Raw genomic sequence first — 22,868 nt, forward strand, 5'->3', positions numbered from 1 at the left:
AGTGGGCGGCGGCTGCAAAACGCACCATTCTTCTTGTTTTTGCTCTGCAAAGCAGCCTTTTCAAGGGTTGGCTTGGGTGACAAAATGTCTTGTGTAGGCGTGGGTTTGTCTCCCTCTCGCTCTCTCTCCCTAAGATGTGTCCGGCATAGGCCAGGGTGCCACTCGAGGCCCAAACCAATTCTGGTTATCGCTTCTCGGCCTTTTGGCTAAGATCAAGTGTAGTATCTGTTCTTATCAGTTTAATATCTGATACGTCCCCTATCTGGGGACCATATATTAAATGGATTTTTAGAACAGGGAGATGGAAAAAGAGCTTGCTCTGTCCACTCCACGCATTGACCTGGTATTGCAGTACCTCCAGGAACGGTGCACCCCTTCTTAACCCAGTTTCCAAAAGCAGAACTCAATTCACCTGATTCATATTAGCCCGATTTAATGAATTGGAAGAAAGCATACGTCTTCATATGCACCTCAATTTGGCCCATTCACTTTTCACACTTCCTCCTTTTGTTTTTTATCTTTCACACTTTTGACTTTCTTTATTCATCCAAATAGCAAACTCATCACCACTCAACCTGACCAACTCGGCTATGTCCCCGTGCTGCAGTTCTCTGTCTTATCTAGATCATTTGCAATTGAATGGAATAGATCCCTTTTGGACAAAGTGGATTCACCTGCTGCTGCAGTGACCACAGGTGTGATAAGATCTAGAATTGGCATCTGGTGCGATCTCTCCGCTTCCACTCCAAAGAAAGTTACCTGTTTATTCCTATCATGCATTGGTTTTTGGGGTTTTCTTTGAGTAATGATGATCTCTTTAGTAGTCTGTTGGCGCCCTCTCCTGGAGGAATAGTTTGCTTGCTCTTGGACATTCTAAAAGAGAGGTCATGATAGACATTGAGCTTCTGAGCTCAATTGGGGACAGTCATGGGTGATGAATGTTTGCAACCTACTGCGAAGCCTCATACCGCAATATAAGGAACGTCAAATACTAAGAAAGGGCGGCCTATGAAAGAATTACTACTTTCAATAAGTACACTTAAACGGCTAATTGGGAATAGAAAAACTGTAAAAAGCCCTCTGAGAAAGCCCCCCTCTAACCTTTGATAGTAAGCTTTTCTGTAGTCTGCCTGTTGATGTATTTTCCGTTTGAACTGTGCACAACATGAAGAGACGGAACACTGGCGGCTTGTCACAATGCCCCCCGATGACATCACAATAGCGCTGCTGCCTAGAAAACAAGCTGCGCAGAAGAAGTTGTTCTTTGGGTGGGAGGGTGGGCTAGTGGAAGGAGGGGGCAATCTCTTTTTTTCCCGGGTGGTAGGGGGATGACAGGAGAAGGGAAGCGGGTGGTGAGAAAGGTACAGAGGGCAGGGTTTGGGGGCTGGGAAGGAAAGGGAAAAGATTAGGGTTTGGGGATGATGAAAGGGCTTTCTACGGGTAAGGATGGCAAAGGGTGGCAGTGACGGAAAGTCAGGCAACCTGTCCTGTCCGTCTTTTTGTATCGTGAATTGGAAAGACTGCAAGGGGGAGGGGAGTTGCTTGCGCCCTAAAGGAGGAGTTATTCAGATTCATTGCAGTGGGCGGCGGCTGCAAAACGCACCATTCTTCTTGTTTTTGCTCTGCAAAGCAGCCTTTTCAAGGGTTGGCTTGGGTGACAAAATGTCTTGTGTAGGCGTGGGTTTGTCTCCCTCTCGCTCTCTCTCCCTAAGATGTGTCCGGCATAGGCCAGGGTGCCACTCGAGGCCCAAACCAATTCTGGTTATCGCTTCTCGGCCTTTTGGCTAAGATCAAGTGTAGTATCTGTTCTTATCAGTTTAATATCTGATACGTCCCCTATCTGGGGACCATATATTAAATGGATTTTTAGAACAGGGAGATGGAAAAAGAGCTTGCTCTGTCCACTCCACGCATTGACCTGGTATTGCAGTACCTCCAGGAACGGTGCACCCCTTCTTAACCCAGTTTCCAAAAGCAGAACTCAATTCACCTGATTCATATTAGCCCGATTTAATGAATTGGAAGAAAGCATACGTCTTCATATGCACCTCAATTTGGCCCATTCACTTTTCACACTTCCTCCTTTTGTTTTTTATCTTTCACACTTTTGACTTTCTTTATTCATCCAAATAGCAAACTCATCACCACTCAACCTGACCAACTCGGCTATGTCCCCGTGCTGCAGTTCTCTGTCTTATCTAGATCATTTGCAATTGAATGGAATAGATCCCTTTTGGACAAAGTGGATTCACCTGCTGCTGCAGTGACCACAGGTGTGATAAGATCTAGAATTGGCATCTGGTGCGATCTCTCCGCTTCCACTCCAAAGAAAGTTACCTGTTTATTCCTATCATGCATTGGTTTTTGGGGTTTTCTTTGAGTAATGATGATCTCTTTAGTAGTCTGTTGGCGCCCTCTCCTGGAGGAATAGTTTGCTTGCTCTTGGACATTCTAAAAGAGAGGTCATGATAGACATTGAGCTTCTGAGCTCAATTGGGGACAGTCATGGGTGATGAATGTTTGCAACCTACTGCGAAGCCTCATACCGCAATATAAGGAACGTCAAATACTAAGAAAGGGCGGCCTATGAAAGAATTACTACTTTCAATAAGTACACTTAAACGGCTAATTGGGAATAGAAAAACTGTAAAAAGCCCTCTGAGAAAGCCCCCCTCTAACCTTTGATAGTAAGCTTTTCTGTAGTCTGCCTGTTGATGTATTTTCCGTTTGAACTGTGCACAACATGAAGAGACGGAACACTGGCGGCTTGTCACAATGCCCCCCGATGACATCACAATAGCGCTGCTGCCTAGAAAACAAGCTGCGCAGAAGAAGTTGTTCTTTGGGTGGGAGGGTGGGCTAGTGGAAGGAGGGGGCAATCTCTTTTTTTCCCGGGTGGTAGGGGGATGACAGGAGAAGGGAAGCGGGTGGTGAGAAAGGTACAGAGGGCAGGGTTTGGGGGCTGGGAAGGAAAGGGAAAAGATTAGGGTTTGGGGATGATGAAAGGGCTTTCTACGGGTAAGGATGGCAAAGGGTGGCAGTGACGGAAAGTCAGGCAACCTGTCCTGTCCGTCTTTTTGTATCGTGAATTGGAAAGACTGCAAGGGGGAGGGGAGTTGCTTGCGCCCTAAAGGAGGAGTTATTCAGATTCATTGCAGTGGGCGGCGGCTGCAAAACGCACCATTCTTCTTGTTTTTGCTCTGCAAAGCAGCCTTTTCAAGGGTTGGCTTGGGTGACAAAATGTCTTGTGTAGGCGTGGGTTTGTCTCCCTCTCGCTCTCTCTCCCTAAGATGTGTCCGGCATAGGCCAGGGTGCCACTCGAGGCCCAAACCAATTCTGGTTATCGCTTCTCGGCCTTTTGGCTAAGATCAAGTGTAGTATCTGTTCTTATCAGTTTAATATCTGATACGTCCCCTATCTGGGGACCATATATTAAATGGATTTTTAGAACAGGGAGATGGAAAAAGAGCTTGCTCTGTCCACTCCACGCATTGACCTGGTATTGCAGTACCTCCAGGAACGGTGCACCCCTTCTTAACCCAGTTTCCAAAAGCAGAAATCAATTCACCTGATTCATATTAGCCCGATTTAATGATTTGGAAGAAAGCATACGTCTTCATATGCACCTCAATTTGGCCCATTCACTTTTCACACTTCCTCCTTTTGTTTTTTATCTTTCACACTTTTGACTTTCTTTATTCATCCAAATAGCAAACTCATCACCACTCAACCTGACCAACTCGGCTATGTCCCCGTGCTGCAGTTCTCTGTCTTATCTAGATCATTTGCAATTGAATGGAATAGATCCCTTTTGGACAAAGTGGATTCACCTGCTGCTGCAGTGACCACAGGTGTGATAAGATCTAGAATTGGCATCTGGTGCGATCTCTCCGCTTCCACTCCAAAGAAAGTTACCTGTTTATTCCTATCATGCATTGGTTTTTGGGGTTTTCTTTGAGTAATGATGATCTCTTTAGTAGTCTGTTGGCGCCCTCTCCTGGAGGAATAGTTTGCTTGCTCTTGGACATTCTAAAAGAGAGGTCATGATAGACATTGAGCTTCTGAGCTCAATTGGGGACAGTCATGGGTGATGAATGTTTGCAACCTACTGCGAAGCCTCATACCGCAATATAAGGAACGTCAAATACTAAGAAAGGGCGGCCTATGAAAGAATTACTACTTTCAATAAGTACACTTAAACGGCTAATTGGGAATAGAAAAACTGTAAAAAGCCCTCTGAGAAAGCCCCCCTCTAACCTTTGATAGTAAGCTTTTCTGTAGTCTGCCTGTTGATGTATTTTCCGTTTGAACTGTGCACAACATGAAGAGACGGAACACTGGCGGCTTGTCACAATGCCCCCCGATGACATCACAATAGCGCTGCTGCCTAGAAAACAAGCTGCGCAGAAGAAGTTGTTCTTTGGGTGGGAGGGTGGGCTAGTGGAAGGAGGGGGCAATCTCTTTTTTTCCCGGGTGGTAGGGGGATGACAGGAGAAGGGAAGCGGGTGGTGAGAAAGGTACAGAGGGCAGGGTTTGGGGGCTGGGAAGGAAAGGGAAAAGATTAGGGTTTGGGGATGATGAAAGGGCTTTCTACGGGTAAGGATGGCAAAGGGTGGCAGTGACGGAAAGTCAGGCAACCTGTCCTGTCCGTCTTTTTGTATCGTGAATTGGAAAGACTGCAAGGGGGAGGGGAGTTGCTTGCGCCCTAAAGGAGGAGTTATTCAGATTCATTGCAGTGGGCGGCGGCTGCAAAACGCACCATTCTTCTTGTTTTTGCTCTGCAAAGCAGCCTTTTCAAGGGTTGGCTTGGGTGACAAAATGTCTTGTGTAGGCGTGGGTTTGTCTCCCTCTCGCTCTCTCTCCCTAAGATGTGTCCGGCATAGGCCAGGGTGCCACTCGAGGCCCAAACCAATTCTGGTTATCGCTTCTCGGCCTTTTGGCTAAGATCAAGTGTAGTATCTGTTCTTATCAGTTTAATATCTGATACGTCCCCTATCTGGGGACCATATATTAAATGGATTTTTAGAACAGGGAGATGGAAAAAGAGCTTGCTCTGTCCACTCCACGCATTGACCTGGTATTGCAGTACCTCCAGGAACGGTGCACCCCTTCTTAACCCAGTTTCCAAAAGCAGAACTCAATTCACCTGATTCATATTAGCCCGATTTAATGAATTGGAAGAAAGCATACGTCTTCATATGCACCTCAATTTGGCCCATTCACTTTTCACACTTCCTCCTTTTGTTTTTTATCTTTCACACTTTTGACTTTCTTTATTCATCCAAATAGCAAACTCATCACCACTCAACCTGACCAACTCGGCTATGTCCCCGTGCTGCAGTTCTCTGTCTTATCTAGATCATTTGCAATTGAATGGAATAGATCCCTTTTGGACAAAGTGGATTCACCTGCTGCTGCAGTGACCACAGGTGTGATAAGATCTAGAATTGGCATCTGGTGCGATCTCTCCGCTTCCACTCCAAAGAAAGTTACCTGTTTATTCCTATCATGCATTGGTTTTTGGGGTTTTCTTTGAGTAATGATGATCTCTTTAGTAGTCTGTTGGCGCCCTCTCCTGGAGGAATAGTTTGCTTGCTCTTGGACATTCTAAAAGAGAGGTCATGATAGACATTGAGCTTCTGAGCTCAATTGGGGACAGTCATGGGTGATGAATGTTTGCAACCTACTGCGAAGCCTCATACCGCAATATAAGGAACGTCAAATACTAAGAAAGGGCGGCCTATGAAAGAATTACTACTTTCAATAAGTACACTTAAACGGCTAATTGGGAATAGAAAAACTGTAAAAAGCCCTCTGAGAAAGCCCCCCTCTAACCTTTGATAGTAAGCTTTTCTGTAGTCTGCCTGTTGATGTATTTTCCGTTTGAACTGTGCACAACATGAAGAGACGGAACACTGGCGGCTTGTCACAATGCCCCCCGATGACATCACAATAGCGCTGCTGCCTAGAAAACAAGCTGCGCAGAAGAAGTTGTTCTTTGGGTGGGAGGGTGGGCTAGTGGAAGGAGGGGGCAATCTCTTTTTTTCCCGGGTGGTAGGGGGATGACAGGAGAAGGGAAGCGGGTGGTGAGAAAGGTACAGAGGGCAGGGTTTGGGGGCTGGGAAGGAAAGGGAAAAGATTAGGGTTTGGGGATGATGAAAGGGCTTTCTACGGGTAAGGATGGCAAAGGGTGGCAGTGACGGAAAGTCAGGCAACCTGTCCTGTCCGTCTTTTTGTATCGTGAATTGGAAAGACTGCAAGGGGGAGGGGAGTTGCTTGCGCCCTAAAGGAGGAGTTATTCAGATTCATTGCAGTGGGCGGCGGCTGCAAAACGCACCATTCTTCTTGTTTTTGCTCTGCAAAGCAGCCTTTTCAAGGGTTGGCTTGGGTGACAAAATGTCTTGTGTAGGCGTGGGTTTGTCTCCCTCTCGCTCTCTCTCCCTAAGATGTGTCCGGCATAGGCCAGGGTGCCACTCGAGGCCCAAACCAATTCTGGTTATCGCTTCTCGGCCTTTTGGCTAAGATCAAGTGTAGTATCTGTTCTTATCAGTTTAATATCTGATACGTCCCCTATCTGGGGACCATATATTAAATGGATTTTTAGAACAGGGAGATGGAAAAAGAGCTTGCTCTGTCCACTCCACGCATTGACCTGGTATTGCAGTACCTCCAGGAACGGTGCACCCCTTCTTAACCCAGTTTCCAAAAGCAGAACTCAATTCACCTGATTCATATTAGCCCGATTTAATGAATTGGAAGAAAGCATACGTCTTCATATGCACCTCAATTTGGCCCATTCACTTTTCACACTTCCTCCTTTTGTTTTTTATCTTTCACACTTTTGACTTTCTTTATTCATCCAAATAGCAAACTCATCACCACTCAACCTGACCAACTCGGCTATGTCCCCGTGCTGCAGTTCTCTGTCTTATCTAGATCATTTGCAATTGAATGGAATAGATCCCTTTTGGACAAAGTGGATTCACCTGCTGCTGCAGTGACCACAGGTGTGATAAGATCTAGAATTGGCATCTGGTGCGATCTCTCCGCTTCCACTCCAAAGAAAGTTACCTGTTTATTCCTATCATGCATTGGTTTTTGGGGTTTTCTTTGAGTAATGATGATCTCTTTAGTAGTCTGTTGGCGCCCTCTCCTGGAGGAATAGTTTGCTTGCTCTTGGACATTCTAAAAGAGAGGTCATGATAGACATTGAGCTTCTGAGCTCAATTGGGGACAGTCATGGGTGATGAATGTTTGCAACCTACTGCGAAGCCTCATACCGCAATATAAGGAACGTCAAATACTAAGAAAGGGCGGCCTATGAAAGAATTACTACTTTCAATAAGTACACTTAAACGGCTAATTGGGAATAGAAAAACTGTAAAAAGCCCTCTGAGAAAGCCCCCCTCTAACCTTTGATAGTAAGCTTTTCTGTAGTCTGCCTGTTGATGTATTTTCCGTTTGAACTGTGCACAACATGAAGAGACGGAACACTGGCGGCTTGTCACAATGCCCCCCGATGACATCACAATAGCGCTGCTGCCTAGAAAACAAGCTGCGCAGAAGAAGTTGTTCTTTGGGTGGGAGGGTGGGCTAGTGGAAGGAGGGGGCAATCTCTTTTTTTCCCGGGTGGTAGGGGGATGACAGGAGAAGGGAAGCGGGTGGTGAGAAAGGTACAGAGGGCAGGGTTTGGGGGCTGGGAAGGAAAGGGAAAAGATTAGGGTTTGGGGATGATGAAAGGGCTTTCTACGGGTAAGGATGGCAAAGGGTGGCAGTGACGGAAAGTCAGGCAACCTGTCCTGTCCGTCTTTTTGTATCGTGAATTGGAAAGACTGCAAGGGGGAGGGGAGTTGCTTGCGCCCTAAAGGAGGAGTTATTCAGATTCATTGCAGTGGGCGGCGGCTGCAAAACGCACCATTCTTCTTGTTTTTGCTCTGCAAAGCAGCCTTTTCAAGGGTTGGCTTGGGTGACAAAATGTCTTGTGTAGGCGTGGGTTTGTCTCCCTCTCGCTCTCTCTCCCTAAGATGTGTCCGGCATAGGCCAGGGTGCCACTCGAGGCCCAAACCAATTCTGGTTATCGCTTCTCGGCCTTTTGGCTAAGATCAAGTGTAGTATCTGTTCTTATCAGTTTAATATCTGATACGTCCCCTATCTGGGGACCATATATTAAATGGATTTTTAGAACAGGGAGATGGAAAAAGAGCTTGCTCTGTCCACTCCACGCATTGACCTGGTATTGCAGTACCTCCAGGAACGGTGCACCCCTTCTTAACCCAGTTTCCAAAAGCAGAACTCAATTCACCTGATTCATATTAGCCCGATTTAATGAATTGGAAGAAAGCATACGTCTTCATATGCACCTCAATTTGGCCCATTCACTTTTCACACTTCCTCCTTTTGTTTTTTATCTTTCACACTTTTGACTTTCTTTATTCATCCAAATAGCAAACTCATCACCACTCAACCTGACCAACTCGGCTATGTCCCCGTGCTGCAGTTCTCTGTCTTATCTAGATCATTTGCAATTGAATGGAATAGATCCCTTTTGGACAAAGTGGATTCACCTGCTGCTGCAGTGACCACAGGTGTGATAAGATCTAGAATTGGCATCTGGTGCGATCTCTCCGCTTCCACTCCAAAGAAAGTTACCTGTTTATTCCTATCATGCATTGGTTTTTGGGGTTTTCTTTGAGTAATGATGATCTCTTTAGTAGTCTGTTGGCGCCCTCTCCTGGAGGAATAGTTTGCTTGCTCTTGGACATTCTAAAAGAGAGGTCATGATAGACATTGAGCTTCTGAGCTCAATTGGGGACAGTCATGGGTGATGAATGTTTGCAACCTACTGCGAAGCCTCATACCGCAATATAAGGAACGTCAAATACTAAGAAAGGGCGGCCTATGAAAGAATTACTACTTTCAATAAGTACACTTAAACGGCTAATTGGGAATAGAAAAACTGTAAAAAGCCCTCTGAGAAAGCCCCCCTCTAACCTTTGATAGTAAGCTTTTCTGTAGTCTGCCTGTTGATGTATTTTCCGTTTGAACTGTGCACAACATGAAGAGACGGAACACTGGCGGCTTGTCACAATGCCCCCCGATGACATCACAATAGCGCTGCTGCCTAGAAAACAAGCTGCGCAGAAGAAGTTGTTCTTTGGGTGGGAGGGTGGGCTAGTGGAAGGAGGGGGCAATCTCTTTTTTTCCCGGGTGGTAGGGGGATGACAGGAGAAGGGAAGCGGGTGGTGAGAAAGGTACAGAGGGCAGGGTTTGGGGGCTGGGAAGGAAAGGGAAAAGATTAGGGTTTGGGGATGATGAAAGGGCTTTCTACGGGTAAGGATGGCAAAGGGTGGCAGTGACGGAAAGTCAGGCAACCTGTCCTGTCCGTCTTTTTGTATCGTGAATTGGAAAGACTGCAAGGGGGAGGGGAGTTGCTTGCGCCCTAAAGGAGGAGTTATTCAGATTCATTGCAGTGGGCGGCGGCTGCAAAACGCACCATTCTTCTTGTTTTTGCTCTGCAAAGCAGCCTTTTCAAGGGTTGGCTTGGGTGACAAAATGTCTTGTGTAGGCGTGGGTTTGTCTCCCTCTCGCTCTCTCTCCCTAAGATGTGTCCGGCATAGGCCAGGGTGCCACTCGAGGCCCAAACCAATTCTGGTTATCGCTTCTCGGCCTTTTGGCTAAGATCAAGTGTAGTATCTGTTCTTATCAGTTTAATATCTGATACGTCCCCTATCTGGGGACCATATATTAAATGGATTTTTAGAACAGGGAGATGGAAAAAGAGCTTGCTCTGTCCACTCCACGCATTGACCTGGTATTGCAGTACCTCCAGGAACGGTGCACCCCTTCTTAACCCAGTTTCCAAAAGCAGAACTCAATTCACCTGATTCATATTAGCCCGATTTAATGAATTGGAAGAAAGCATACGTCTTCATATGCACCTCAATTTGGCCCATTCACTTTTCACACTTCCTCCTTTTGTTTTTTATCTTTCACACTTTTGACTTTCTTTATTCATCCAAATAGCAAACTCATCACCACTCAACCTGACCAACTCGGCTATGTCCCCGTGCTGCAGTTCTCTGTCTTATCTAGATCATTTGCAATTGAATGGAATAGATCCCTTTTGGACAAAGTGGATTCACCTGCTGCTGCAGTGACCACAGGTGTGATAAGATCTAGAATTGGCATCTGGTGCGATCTCTCCGCTTCCACTCCAAAGAAAGTTACCTGTTTATTCCTATCATGCATTGGTTTTTGGGGTTTTCTTTGAGTAATGATGATCTCTTTAGTAGTCTGTTGGCGCCCTCTCCTGGAGGAATAGTTTGCTTGCTCTTGGACATTCTAAAAGAGAGGTCATGATAGACATTGAGCTTCTGAGCTCAATTGGGGACAGTCATGGGTGATGAATGTTTGCAACCTACTGCGAAGCCTCATACCGCAATATAAGGAACGTCAAATACTAAGAAAGGGCGGCCTATGAAAGAATTACTACTTTCAATAAGTACACTTAAACGGCTAATTGGGAATAGAAAAACTGTAAAAAGCCCTCTGAGAAAGCCCCCCTCTAACCTTTGATAGTAAGCTTTTCTGTAGTCTGCCTGTTGATGTATTTTCCGTTTGAACTGTGCACAACATGAAGAGACGGAACACTGGCGGCTTGTCACAATGCCCCCCGATGACATCACAATAGCGCTGCTGCCTAGAAAACAAGCTGCGCAGAAGAAGTTGTTCTTTGGGTGGGAGGGTGGGCTAGTGGAAGGAGGGGGCAATCTCTTTTTTTCCCGGGTGGTAGGGGGATGACAGGAGAAGGGAAGCGGGTGGTGAGAAAGGTACAGAGGGCAGGGTTTGGGGGCTGGGAAGGAAAGGGAAAAGATTAGGGTTTGGGGATGATGAAAGGGCTTTCTACGGGTAAGGATGGCAAAGGGTGGCAGTGACGGAAAGTCAGGCAACCTGTCCTGTCCGTCTTTTTGTATCGTGAATTGGAAAGACTGCAAGGGGGAGGGGAGTTGCTTGCGCCCTAAAGGAGGAGTTATTCAGATTCATTGCAGTGGGCGGCGGCTGCAAAACGCACCATTCTTCTTGTTTTTGCTCTGCAAAGCAGCCTTTTCAAGGGTTGGCTTGGGTGACAAAATGTCTTGTGTAGGCGTGGGTTTGTCTCCCTCTCGCTCTCTCTCCCTAAGATGTGTCCGGCATAGGCCAGGGTGCCACTCGAGGCCCAAACCAATTCTGGTTATCGCTTCTCGGCCTTTTGGCTAAGATCAAGTGTAGTATCTGTTCTTATCAGTTTAATATCTGATACGTCCCCTATCTGGGGACCATATATTAAATGGATTTTTAGAACAGGGAGATGGAAAAAGAGCTTGCTCTGTCCACTCCACGCATTGACCTGGTATTGCAGTACCTCCAGGAACGGTGCACCCCTTCTTAACCCAGTTTCCAAAAGCAGAACTCAATTCACCTGATTCATATTAGCCCGATTTAATGAATTGGAAGAAAGCATACGTCTTCATATGCACCTCAATTTGGCCCATTCACTTTTCACACTTCCTCCTTTTGTTTTTTATCTTTCACACTTTTGACTTTCTTTATTCATCCAAATAGCAAACTCATCACCACTCAACCTGACCAACTCGGCTATGTCCCCGTGCTGCAGTTCTCTGTCTTATCTAGATCATTTGCAATTGAATGGAATAGATCCCTTTTGGACAAAGTGGATTCACCTGCTGCTGCAGTGACCACAGGTGTGATAAGATCTAGAATTGGCATCTGGTGCGATCTCTCCGCTTCCACTCCAAAGAAAGTTACCTGTTTATTCCTATCATGCATTGGTTTTTGGGGTTTTCTTTGAGTAATGATGATCTCTTTAGTAGTCTGTTGGCGCCCTCTCCTGGAGGAATAGTTTGCTTGCTCTTGGACATTCTAAAAGAGAGGTCATGATAGACATTGAGCTTCTGAGCTCAATTGGGGACAGTCATGGGTGATGAATGTTTGCAACCTACTGCGAAGCCTCATACCGCAATATAAGGAACGTCAAATACTAAGAAAGGGCGGCCTATGAAAGAATTACTACTTTCAATAAGTACACTTAAACGGCTAATTGGGAATAGAAAAACTGTAAAAAGCCCTCTGAGAAAGCCCCCCTCTAACCTTTGATAGTAAGCTTTTCTGTAGTCTGCCTGTTGATGTATTTTCCGTTTGAACTGTGCACAACATGAAGAGACGGAACACTGGCGGCTTGTCACAATGCCCCCCGATGACATCACAATAGCGCTGCTGCCTAGAAAACAAGCTGCGCAGAAGAAGTTGTTCTTTGGGTGGGAGGGTGGGCTAGTGGAAGGAGGGGGCAATCTCTTTTTTTCCCGGGTGGTAGGGGGATGACAGGAGAAGGGAAGCGGGTGGTGAGAAAGGTACAGAGGGCAGGGTTTGGGGGCTGGGAAGGAAAGGGAAAAGATTAGGGTTTGGGGATGATGAAAGGGCTTTCTACGGGTAAGGATGGCAAAGGGTGGCAGTGACGGAAAGTCAGGCAACCTGTCCTGTCCGTCTTTTTGTATCGTGAATTGGAAAGACTGCAAGGGGGAGGGGAGTTGCTTGCGCCCTAAAGGAGGAGTTATTCAGATTCATTGCAGTGGGCGGCGGCTGCAAAACGCACCATTCTTCTTGTTTTTGCTCTGCAAAGCAGCCTTTTCAAGGGTTGGCTTGGGTGACAAAATGTCTTGTGTAGGCGTGGGTTTGTCTCCCTCTCGCTCTCTCTCCCTAAGATGTGTCCGGCATAGGCCAGGGTGCCACTCGAGGCCCAAACCAATTCTGGTTATCGCTTCTCGGCCTTTTGGCTGCGATCTGGTGTTGGTAATCCTGCTAGCATCTGGTTGTAGCACATTAGGTGTCTGGGGTACCCCGCCTTTTGGCCTTAGGTGCGGGTCCCACTCTTGTAGTGGGATCCAATCCTCTGCTGCTTTTGGGAGGTGGGCTTAGTCCCCAGACAACGAGTTGCGATCGCTCAGCTGGATTATCTTTGGATTTTCCAGTGAGTATTTTGTTGCGGAAAATCCCCCGTTGCCATGGATGCGGATCCTGGCGATATTCCCACCTATGCTCGCCTAAAGCATACGGTACGGGTATACTTCGATAAAGGAGGGAGTGATGGTCGTGGCCTAAGATATGTCGTGGGAGAGGTGCTTGAACGCACCTTCTCAGTGCGTAAACAGGAAATCTTGGCCATCCAGGACTACCCTCGACGAGGTGTGTTCGATATTACCTTTACAGGAGAGGGTATCCACCGAGATTTCTGTACTAAAACTAAGGATCCGGATGTGATTTTCCAAAAGAAACCATCCCTTAAAGGTATAACTATTGTAGAACACAAAATTGACGATGTAAAGATTCTTATTGTTAAAATTTACTCTCCTTATGTGACTGAGACTGAGATTACTTCATTCCTTAATAATTTTTTTTCCAAGGTGGTGTGTCAAGGGAAGGTAATGAATGAATGTGGCATATGGAGTAGTAAATGGAGGTATGTTGTCACTTGTATTAAGGACCCTACGGTAGCAGGAGGTATACGTTTACCTCCAGCCCGTTTTAAAATAGGTAATACGAATGGCGACCTTTTTTTTAATGGTATGCCTCCCTTTTGTCGTAAATGTAAAAAATATGGACATTCTGATTGTGATGTGACTTGTGTTTCTTGTGGAGGTAAAGATCATAAGACTGATAAATGTCCAAAAGGAAGCATATGTACTAATTGTATGTCAAACACTCACTCTTTTTTCAAATGTCCCTACAGGAATGTCTGGGGAAAATCACGAGTGGAGAAGCCCTCGGCCCCTGACCAACCCTCGGCTGGTTCGGACAGGCCTGTGGGAAGGGAGGATGGAGAGAGAGACGGAGATGAGCCAAGCAAACAAACTCAGGCTGCAGAAGGCGTCCCCGTGTCGGATGAAATGGCGAAGGAAAGGAGGGAACGGCAGGGCAGAAGGCCGGAGGCGGCCTCCGTAGAGAGGCCAGAAGTATCTGCCAAAGGCCAATCCTCGTCTTCGTGTACTCCCGGGATGACTCCCAGATGCCAGACTTCTGGACCAAAGAGACGTAAGTTGCAGGGGTCTCAGAGGGAACCTGAGGTAGTACCCCCTCCGGACCCTCCGGATGATGGTGGGAACCCAATGGCGTGTCAGCAGGAGGGAGTTACCCTACCCTCTTCAGAAATGGAGATGGGGACTGGGGTGGCTGCCTCCGTGATCCCGGAGACCCCGGTCAATGTGCTGATTACACCCGAGGCGCGTGTGCTCGATGAGACTCTCCCTGACTATTCCCTTAAAGGAGATGGGATGGAGTGTCTGGAGCAGGGAGACGGGTCAGCTGACCAGATGCAAATTACTAGTATGAGAACTCAGTCTGTCCCGGGAGGTGTGCAGCCTGAGACGTTAACCAATGGGGAGTCCTCAGATACGGACTCCTTGCAAACGGTCATCTCCGACGATCTATCCTACTCTGAAGGAGACGTCTGAACCAGCTGAGGTAAGAGTTTAGAAATATTTAATTATCCTTCTTCTTTTCTCTTATGGCAGGGGTTAAGGGTGTGTCTCTAAATGTGAGAGGGCTTAAAACACAGGCAAAAAGAGTGGCGTTGTTTGATTTTCTTACTACTCTGACTGCAACTGTATTCTTTTTACAAGAGTGTTCTATATCACACAGTTTAAATTACCATGAGTATCAGAAAGATTGGACGTATGGACCCTCAGTGTGGTCGGGGTCAAATGGGTCCAAGTCAGCAGGGGTCGCCATTCTTTTTAGGGGGAATGCGTTTATTGATTCTGTTCAAGAGATTTTACCTGGCAGAATTTTATTAGTTCAAGCTATTATTGATGGTTACAAATGGCAATTTTTAAATTTTTATGGATCCGCAGACAAGCAAGAAAGAGCTGAAATGTTAGATATGTTACCCTTATTTCTTAATGACTCTACCCCGATGGTCTTAGCAGGTGATTTTAATTGCATTCTTGGTGGTGAGAAAAGAATTTCCAGCGCAACAAGCAGAAATTATGATAAAACTTCTTTTATGCTTAGAAACATTGTGCTGGATTTTAGATTAAACGATGTTTTTAAGGAATGTAATAGAGATTTACCATTGCAGGACTGGGTAACATGGAGTAATGTTAACTGTAGCTCCAGGATTGATTTTATTTTCTGCTCAAAGTCCGTGCTGCCTTTTAAATGTGAGCTTCTAACTAATGCATTTTCTGACCATAAATTATTATCCTTTCATGTAAAACATGATGATCTTTTTAAAAAAGGGAAAGGTTCTTGGAAGTTAAATATCTCCCTTTTAGAAGACCCTCAAATTTTAACTGATTTTACTAATTTCTATTTATATTTTAAGAGAATAAGAGACCCTCGTATTCCCATCAGCAGGTGGTGGGAAAAAATGAAAAAAAATATAAAAGATTTTTTTATTAAGGCAGGAGCACAGAAGGTAAAGGAAAAGAGAGAATTTTATACCCAACTTACTACCAGGTTACAAACCTTATATAAATTAAGAAATAATGATATGGATGTGGAGAAAGATATTAGTGACCTAAAAAATGAAATCCACCACACACTAGAACAAAAAGGGAAAGAGCTTATTTTTCATGCTAAGGTTAAACATATTGAAAATAATGAAACTTGTTCGAGGTATTTTTTTAAATGTATGGTGGAAAAGCGGGTTTTTATCAACTCTATGGAAGGTGAACAAAATATAGAGGGGATTTTAGCCAAAGTGTATGAGTATTATTCTGAGCTTTTTAACACAAAAAGTATTGATAATTGTTTTACAGAAAGTATTTTAGATGATATTTCCATCAGTCTTGACCCTGTTTCACAAGAATTTTTAATACAGGACCTGAGTGAGGAAGAGGTATCAGACGCGGTGGGGAGTTTTAAGGCTGGTAAAGTACCGGGACCCGATGGCATACCTATAGAGTTTTATTCCACCTTTTATGACATTTTACAAGAGGATTTGTTTTCTGTTTTTAGTGAGGTTTTTAGAACAAAAATTCTCCCCACCTCATGGAGGAGGGGTGAGGTTTCCCTCATACATAAAATAGGAGACAAATCTAGTCTAAAAAATTGGAGACCTATCACTCTTTTAAATTGTGATTACAAAATACTGGCAAAAATATGTGCAACTAGATTGAAAAAAGTGATAGAGAATATAATTCATATAAATCAAGTGTGCGGTATACCGGGAAGGAGTGTGTGGGAAAACTTAAATTTAATCAAAGATGTGATTGATGACACAAAGTCAAGGGGGAGTCAGTTGGCGGTCCTGTCCTTAGACTTCGAGAAAGCCTTTGACAGAGTGTCACATCAGTTCCTATTTAAGGTTTTATCACGCATGGGAATACCTGAAGGATTTTTATTGTCTCTTAAAGCATTTTATCACAATTGTACAAGTAAAATTTTAGTTAATGGTTTTAAAACGAAGGAGGTGGTTTTAAACTCTGGGGTTAAACAAGGTTGCCCATTGTCCCCTTTATTATTTGTGTGTGCCCTTGAACCGTTACTTTGTGCTTTAAGGAGAGATAAACAGATCCGTGGTATCCCGTTGCCGGGGGGAGGTGGTTTGGAAGCTAAGGTAACGGGTTACATGGATGATGTGGTGGTAATTTGTAAAGATGCTCTGTCTATTAGGAAAGCGTTGAAACAGGTAGAATATTTTTGTTGTGGGTCTGGTTTTAAGGTTAATTTAAACAAAAGTGGTATTCTAAATGTGGGGAATATGACACTAAATGATATTCCAGTACCTGAATGTGAGTCTGTGAAGATTTTAGGGGTGATTTTTAATGAGACAAATAAAGGGAAAGAAAGTTGGGAGGTCATTGCACAAAAGGTGAATCAAAAGCTGTGTATGTGGAGGCTACGAAAGCTGACGATGGAGGGGAAGGTTCTGATTATAAAAATGGTCATTCTTCCTCTGTTGTTGTATTTGAGCCTTGTCTTCCCTCCTCCCACACGAATTTTTAACCAGATCATCAAAGCGTGTTTTACTTTTTTTTGGAATTCTAAGATGGAGAAATTAAAAAGAGAAGTGGTAATTAAACCTAAAGAAAAAGGTGGCAAAGATTTTCCAGATTTTAGAGCTTTTGTTTATATAAGGTTTTTTGTTTTGTGTTTTAATGCCCTTTCAAAATCTAACTACTGGTCATATTTTATTCGTTTTAATACGGGTTATTTTATGAGACGTCTTGGTTGGTTTCAAACGGTTTTAAGTTCCCCGTACGCTTTTAATATGCCAGATAGTTATGTTATTTTGGAAACTATTGTTAATTCTTATGATTTGAAAGGGAAAATTGTAGAGGATATAAAAGACAGCAAGAAGATTTTAAAGTGTTTTAAGGATAAACAGCCAATAACACAGATTGGGAATTTTAATGAAATTAAGTGTGTTGAAATATTTCAAAATATTAATGCATCGTACCTTTTTAATTCCCAGAAGGACCTGGCCTGGAGCTGTGTGCATGATTGTCTTCCATGCAGAGCATTCCAACACAGAAGAGGACTTGTGACTACTGCCAGATGTCCAAGGGAAAGATGCTTCGGAGATGAGACGGTACTACATATTTTATGGACTTGTTCTTTTGCACGACAAATATGGACACGAATTTTTCCTTTATTGCAAAAAATGACGGACATCAGAGATCTGACTTTTGAGTCTGTTTTATTTGGGTATGTGGAATGTCCCACCGTCAATAAGAAGATCATCGCATGGAAGACAATCAGCACAGTCAAGGAAGCTCTGTGGAAGGCCAGGAACATCCTTCTTTTTAAGCATGATGTTATATCTGTGCAGGATGTTATAGATTTGGCTTTTAGTGATATGTATCTGTATTATATTCTGGACAAGAAGAAGAATGTCATTTTATCGAAACAGTGGTTTGTAAAGGAGTGGAACTCCGCAATTTAAAGGAACAATTTTTGTATATAATTTATAGGTTGAGTGTAAAGGAATTGTGGATAGTGTTCTTTATAGGAGTGAAGCCCTGTAGTGTAAAGGACTTGTAATATGTAGACTGCTTACTATATGCAATACAAATGTAAATGATGTTTTGATATTCTGTAATTGAGATACAGATGTAATCACAGAAAATGTTGTAAAATGGAATGTTTTTAATGTAATGTACTTTTATATCCAATAATAAACGGGTGTACCTTGTTTTAGGTACTTCCAAGTTAAAAAAAAAATCTGTTCTTATCAGTTTAATATCTGATACGTCCCCTATCTGGGGACCATATATTAAATGGATTTTTAGAACAGGGAGATGGAAAAAGAGCTTGCTCTGTCCACTCCACGCATTGACCTGGTATTGCAGTACCTCCAGGAACGGTGCACCCCTTCTTAACCCAGTTTCCAAAAGCAGAACTCAATTCACCTGATTCATATTAGCCCGATTTAATGAATTGGAAGAAAGCATACGTCTTCATATGCACCTCAATTTGGCCCATTCACTTTTCACACTTCCTCCTTTTGTTTTTTATCTTTCACACTTTTGACTTTCTTTATTCATCCAAATAGCAAACTCATCACCACTCAACCTGACCAACTCGGCTATGTCCCCGTGCTGCAGTTCTCTGTCTTATCTAGATCATTTGCAATTGAATGGAATAGATCCCTTTTGGACAAAGTGGATTCACCTGCTGCTGCAGTGACCACAGGTGTGATAAGATCTAGAATTGGCATCTGGTGCGATCTCTCCGCTTCCACTCCAAAGAAAGTTACCTGTTTATTCCTATCATGCATTGGTTTTTGGGGTTTTCTTTGAGTAATGATGATCTCTTTAGTAGTCTGTTGGCGCCCTCTCCTGGAGGAATAGTTTGCTTGCTCTTGGACATTCTAAAAGAGAGGTCATGATAGACATTGAGCTTCTGAGCTCAATTGGGGACAGTCATGGGTGATGAATGTTTGCAACCTACTGCGAAGCCTCATACCGCAATATAAGGAACGTCAAATACTAAGAAAGGGCGGCCTATGAAAGAATTACTACTTTCAATAAGTACACTTAAACGGCTAATTGGGAATAGAAAAACTGTAAAAAGCCCTCTGAGAAAGCCCCCCTCTAACCTTTGATAGTAAGCTTTTCTGTAGTCTGCCTGTTGATGTATTTTCCGTTTGAACTGTGCACAACATGAAGAGACGGAACACTGGCGGCTTGTCACAATGCCCCCCGATGACATCACAATAGCGCTGCTGCCTAGAAAACAAGCTGCGCAGAAGAAGTTGTTCTTTGGGTGGGAGGGTGGGCTAGTGGAAGGAGGGGGCAATCTCTTTTTTTCCCGGGTGGTAGGGGGATGACAGGAGAAGGGAAGCGGGTGGTGAGAAAGGTACAGAGGGCAGGGTTTGGGGGCTGGGAAGGAAAGGGAAAAGATTAGGGTTTGGGGATGATGAAAGGGCTTTCTACGGGTAAGGATGGCAAAGGGTGGCAGTGACGGAAAGTCAGGCAACCTGTCCTGTCCGTCTTTTTGTATCGTGAATTGGAAAGACTGCAAGGGGGAGGGGAGTTGCTTGCGCCCTAAAGGAGGAGTTATTCAGATTCATTGCAGTGGGCGGCGGCTGCAAAACGCACCATTCTTCTTGTTTTTGCTCTGCAAAGCAGCCTTTTCAAGGGTTGGCTTGGGTGACAAAATGTCTTGTGTAGGCGTGGGTTTGTCTCCCTCTCGCTCTCTCTCCCTAAGATGTGTCCGGCATAGGCCAGGGTGCCACTCGAGGCCCAAACCAATTCTGGTTATCGCTTCTCGGCCTTTTGGCTAAGATCAAGTGTAGTATCTGTTCTTATCAGTTTAATATCTGATACGTCCCCTATCTGGGGACCATATATTAAATGGATTTTTAGAACAGGGAGATGGAAAAAGAGCTTGCTCTGTCCACTCCACGCATTGACCTGGTATTGCAGTACCTCCAGGAACGGTGCACCCCTTCTTAACCCAGTTTCCAAAAGCAGAACTCAATTCACCTGATTCATATTAGCCCGATTTAATGAATTGGAAGAAAGCATACGTCTTCATATGCACCTCAATTTGGCCCATTCACTTTTCACACTTCCTCCTTTTGTTTTTTATCTTTCACACTTTTGACTTTCTTTATTCATCCAAATAGCAAACTCATCACCACTCAACCTGACCAACTCGGCTATGTCCCCGTGCTGCAGTTCTCTGTCTTATCTAGATCATTTGCAATTGAATGGAATAGATCCCTTTTGGACAAAGTGGATTCACCTGCTGCTGCAGTGACCACAGGTGTGATAAGATCTAGAATTGGCATCTGGTGCGATCTCTCCGCTTCCACTCCAAAGAAAGTTACCTGTTTATTCCTATCATGCATTGGTTTTTGGGGTTTTCTTTGAGTAATGATGATCTCTTTAGTAGTCTGTTGGCGCCCTCTCCTGGAGGAATAGTTTGCTTGCTCTTGGACATTCTAAAAGAGAGGTCATGATAGACATTGAGCTTCTGAGCTCAATTGGGGACAGTCATGGGTGATGAATGTTTGCAACCTACTGCGAAGCCTCATACCGCAATATAAGGAACGTCAAATACTAAGAAAGGGCGGCCTATGAAAGAATTACTACTTTCAATAAGTACACTTAAACGGCTAATTGGGAATAGAAAAACTGTAAAAAGCCCTCTGAGAAAGCCCCCCTCTAACCTTTGATAGTAAGCTTTTCTGTAGTCTGCCTGTTGATGTATTTTCCGTTTGAACTGTGCACAACATGAAGAGACGGAACACTGGCGGCTTGTCACAATGCCCCCCGATGACATCACAATAGCGCTGCTGCCTAGAAAACAAGCTGCGCAGAAGAAGTTGTTCTTTGGGTGGGAGGGTGGGCTAGTGGAAGGAGGGGGCAATCTCTTTTTTTCCCGGGTGGTAGGGGGATGACAGGAGAAGGGAAGCGGGTGGTGAGAAAGGTACAGAGGGCAGGGTTTGGGGGCTGGGAAGGAAAGGGAAAAGATTAGGGTTTGGGGATGATGAAAGGGCTTTCTACGGGTAAGGATGGCAAAGGGTGGCAGTGACGGAAAGTCAGGCAACCTGTCCTGTCCGTCTTTTTGTATCGTGAATTGGAAAGACTGCAAGGGGGAGGGGAGTTGCTTGCGCCCTAAAGGAGGAGTTATTCAGATTCATTGCAGTGGGCGGCGGCTGCAAAACGCACCATTCTTCTTGTTTTTGCTCTGCAAAGCAGCCTTTTCAAGGGTTGGCTTGGGTGACAAAATGTCTTGTGTAGGCGTGGGTTTGTCTCCCTCTCGCTCTCTCTCCCTAAGATGTGTCCGGCATAGGCCAGGGTGCCACTCGAGGCCCAAACCAATTCTGGTTATCGCTTCTCGGCCTTTTGGCTAAGATCAAGTGTAGTATCTGTTCTTATCAGTTTAATATCTGATACGTCCCCTATCTGGGGACCATATATTAAATGGATTTTTAGAACAGGGAGATGGAAAAAGAGCTTGCTCTGTCCACTCCACGCATTGACCTGGTATTGCAGTACCTCCAGGAACGGTGCACCCCTTCTTAACCCAGTTTCCAAAAGCAGAACTCAATTCACCTGATTCATATTAGCCCGATTTAATGAATTGGAAGAAAGCATACGTCTTCATATGCACCTCAATTTGGCCCATTCACTTTTCACACTTCCTCCTTTTGTTTTTTATCTTTCACACTTTTGACTTTCTTTATTCATCCAAATAGCAAACTCATCACCACTCAACCTGACCAACTCGGCTATGTCCCCGTGCTGCAGTTCTCTGTCTTATCTAGATCATTTGCAATTGAATGGAATAGATCCCTTTTGGACAAAGTGGATTCACCTGCTGCTGCAGTGACCACAGGTGTGATAAGATCTAGAATTGGCATCTGGTGCGATCTCTCCGCTTCCACTCCAAAGAAAGTTACCTGTTTATTCCTATCATGCATTGGTTTTTGGGGTTTTCTTTGAGTAATGATGATCTCTTTAGTAGTCTGTTGGCGCCCTCTCCTGGAGGAATAGTTTGCTTGCTCTTGGACATTCTAAAAGAGAGGTCATGATAGACATTGAGCTTCTGAGCTCAATTGGGGACAGTCATGGGTGATGAATGTTTGCAACCTACTGCGAAGCCTCATACCGCAATATAAGGAACGTCAAATACTAAGAAAGGGCGGCCTATGAAAGAATTACTACTTTCAATAAGTACACTTAAACGGCTAATTGGGAATAGAAAAACTGTAAAAAGCCCTCTGAGAAAGCCCCCCTCTAACCTTTGATAGTAAGCTTTTCTGTAGTCTGCCTGTTGATGTATTTTCCGTTTGAACTGTGCACAACATGAAGAGACGGAACACTGGCGGCTTGTCACAATGCCCCCCGATGACATCACAATAGCGCTGCTGCCTAGAAAACAAGCTGCGCAGAAGAAGTTGTTCTTTGGGTGGGAGGGTGGGCTAGTGGAAGGAGGGGGCAATCTCTTTTTTTCCCGGGTGGTAGGGGGATGACAGGAGAAGGGAAGCGGGTGGTGAGAAAGGTACAGAGGGCAGGGTTTGGGGGCTGGGAAGGAAAGGGAAAAGATTAGGGTTTGGGGATGATGAAAGGGCTTTCTACGGGTAAGGATGGCAAAGGGTGGCAGTGACGGAAAGTCAGGCAACCTGTCCTGTCCGTCTTTTTGTATCGTGAATTGGAAAGACTGCAAGGGGGAGGGGAGTTGCTTGCGCCCTAAAGGAGGAGTTATTCAGATTCATTGCAGTGGGCGGCGGCTGCAAAACGCACCATTCTTCTTGTTTTTGCTCTGCAAAGCAGCCTTTTCAAGGGTTGGCTTGGGTGACAAAATGTCTTGTGTAGGCGTGGGTTTGTCTCCCTCTCGCTCTCTCTCCCTAAGATGTG

General features: G+C 44.7%; 11 non-coding genes across 11 annotated transcripts; all 11 read left to right on the forward strand.

Moving 5' to 3' along the window:
• The first annotated feature begins 186 nt into the window (after positions 1-186).
• Positions 187-377, forward strand: LOC142265824 (U2 spliceosomal RNA). The gene has a single exon (XR_012732049.1). It is a non-coding gene; the product is annotated as a U2 spliceosomal RNA (small nuclear RNA).
• A 1,387-nt stretch (positions 378-1,764) lies between these two features.
• On the forward strand, positions 1,765-1,955 carry LOC142265826 (U2 spliceosomal RNA). Its single transcript, XR_012732050.1, has one exon. It is a non-coding gene; the product is annotated as a U2 spliceosomal RNA (small nuclear RNA).
• Positions 1,956-3,342: 1,387 nt separating this feature from the next.
• Positions 3,343-3,533, forward strand: LOC142265827 (U2 spliceosomal RNA). The gene has a single exon (XR_012732051.1). It is a non-coding gene; the product is annotated as a U2 spliceosomal RNA (small nuclear RNA).
• A 1,387-nt stretch (positions 3,534-4,920) lies between these two features.
• LOC142265829 (U2 spliceosomal RNA) lies at positions 4,921-5,111 on the forward strand. The gene has a single exon (XR_012732053.1). It is a non-coding gene; the product is annotated as a U2 spliceosomal RNA (small nuclear RNA).
• A 1,387-nt stretch (positions 5,112-6,498) lies between these two features.
• LOC142265830 (U2 spliceosomal RNA) lies at positions 6,499-6,689 on the forward strand. The gene has a single exon (XR_012732054.1). It is a non-coding gene; the product is annotated as a U2 spliceosomal RNA (small nuclear RNA).
• A 1,387-nt stretch (positions 6,690-8,076) lies between these two features.
• Positions 8,077-8,267, forward strand: LOC142265831 (U2 spliceosomal RNA). Its single transcript, XR_012732055.1, has one exon. It is a non-coding gene; the product is annotated as a U2 spliceosomal RNA (small nuclear RNA).
• A 1,387-nt stretch (positions 8,268-9,654) lies between these two features.
• Positions 9,655-9,845, forward strand: LOC142265832 (U2 spliceosomal RNA). Its single transcript, XR_012732056.1, has one exon. It is a non-coding gene; the product is annotated as a U2 spliceosomal RNA (small nuclear RNA).
• A 1,387-nt stretch (positions 9,846-11,232) lies between these two features.
• On the forward strand, positions 11,233-11,423 carry LOC142265833 (U2 spliceosomal RNA). Its single transcript, XR_012732057.1, has one exon. It is a non-coding gene; the product is annotated as a U2 spliceosomal RNA (small nuclear RNA).
• A 6,763-nt stretch (positions 11,424-18,186) lies between these two features.
• On the forward strand, positions 18,187-18,372 carry LOC142265776 (U2 spliceosomal RNA). Its single transcript, XR_012732011.1, has one exon. It is a non-coding gene; the product is annotated as a U2 spliceosomal RNA (small nuclear RNA).
• A 1,387-nt stretch (positions 18,373-19,759) lies between these two features.
• Positions 19,760-19,950, forward strand: LOC142265740 (U2 spliceosomal RNA). The gene has a single exon (XR_012731980.1). It is a non-coding gene; the product is annotated as a U2 spliceosomal RNA (small nuclear RNA).
• A 1,387-nt stretch (positions 19,951-21,337) lies between these two features.
• Positions 21,338-21,528, forward strand: LOC142265741 (U2 spliceosomal RNA). The gene has a single exon (XR_012731981.1). It is a non-coding gene; the product is annotated as a U2 spliceosomal RNA (small nuclear RNA).
• The last annotated feature ends 1,340 nt before the right edge of the window (positions 21,529-22,868 follow it).

Source organism: Anomaloglossus baeobatrachus, unplaced genomic scaffold (assembly GCF_048569485.1).
Source record: "Anomaloglossus baeobatrachus isolate aAnoBae1 unplaced genomic scaffold, aAnoBae1.hap1 Scaffold_2776, whole genome shotgun sequence".
NCBI classification, from domain to species: Eukaryota; Metazoa; Chordata; class Amphibia; order Anura; family Aromobatidae; genus Anomaloglossus; species Anomaloglossus baeobatrachus.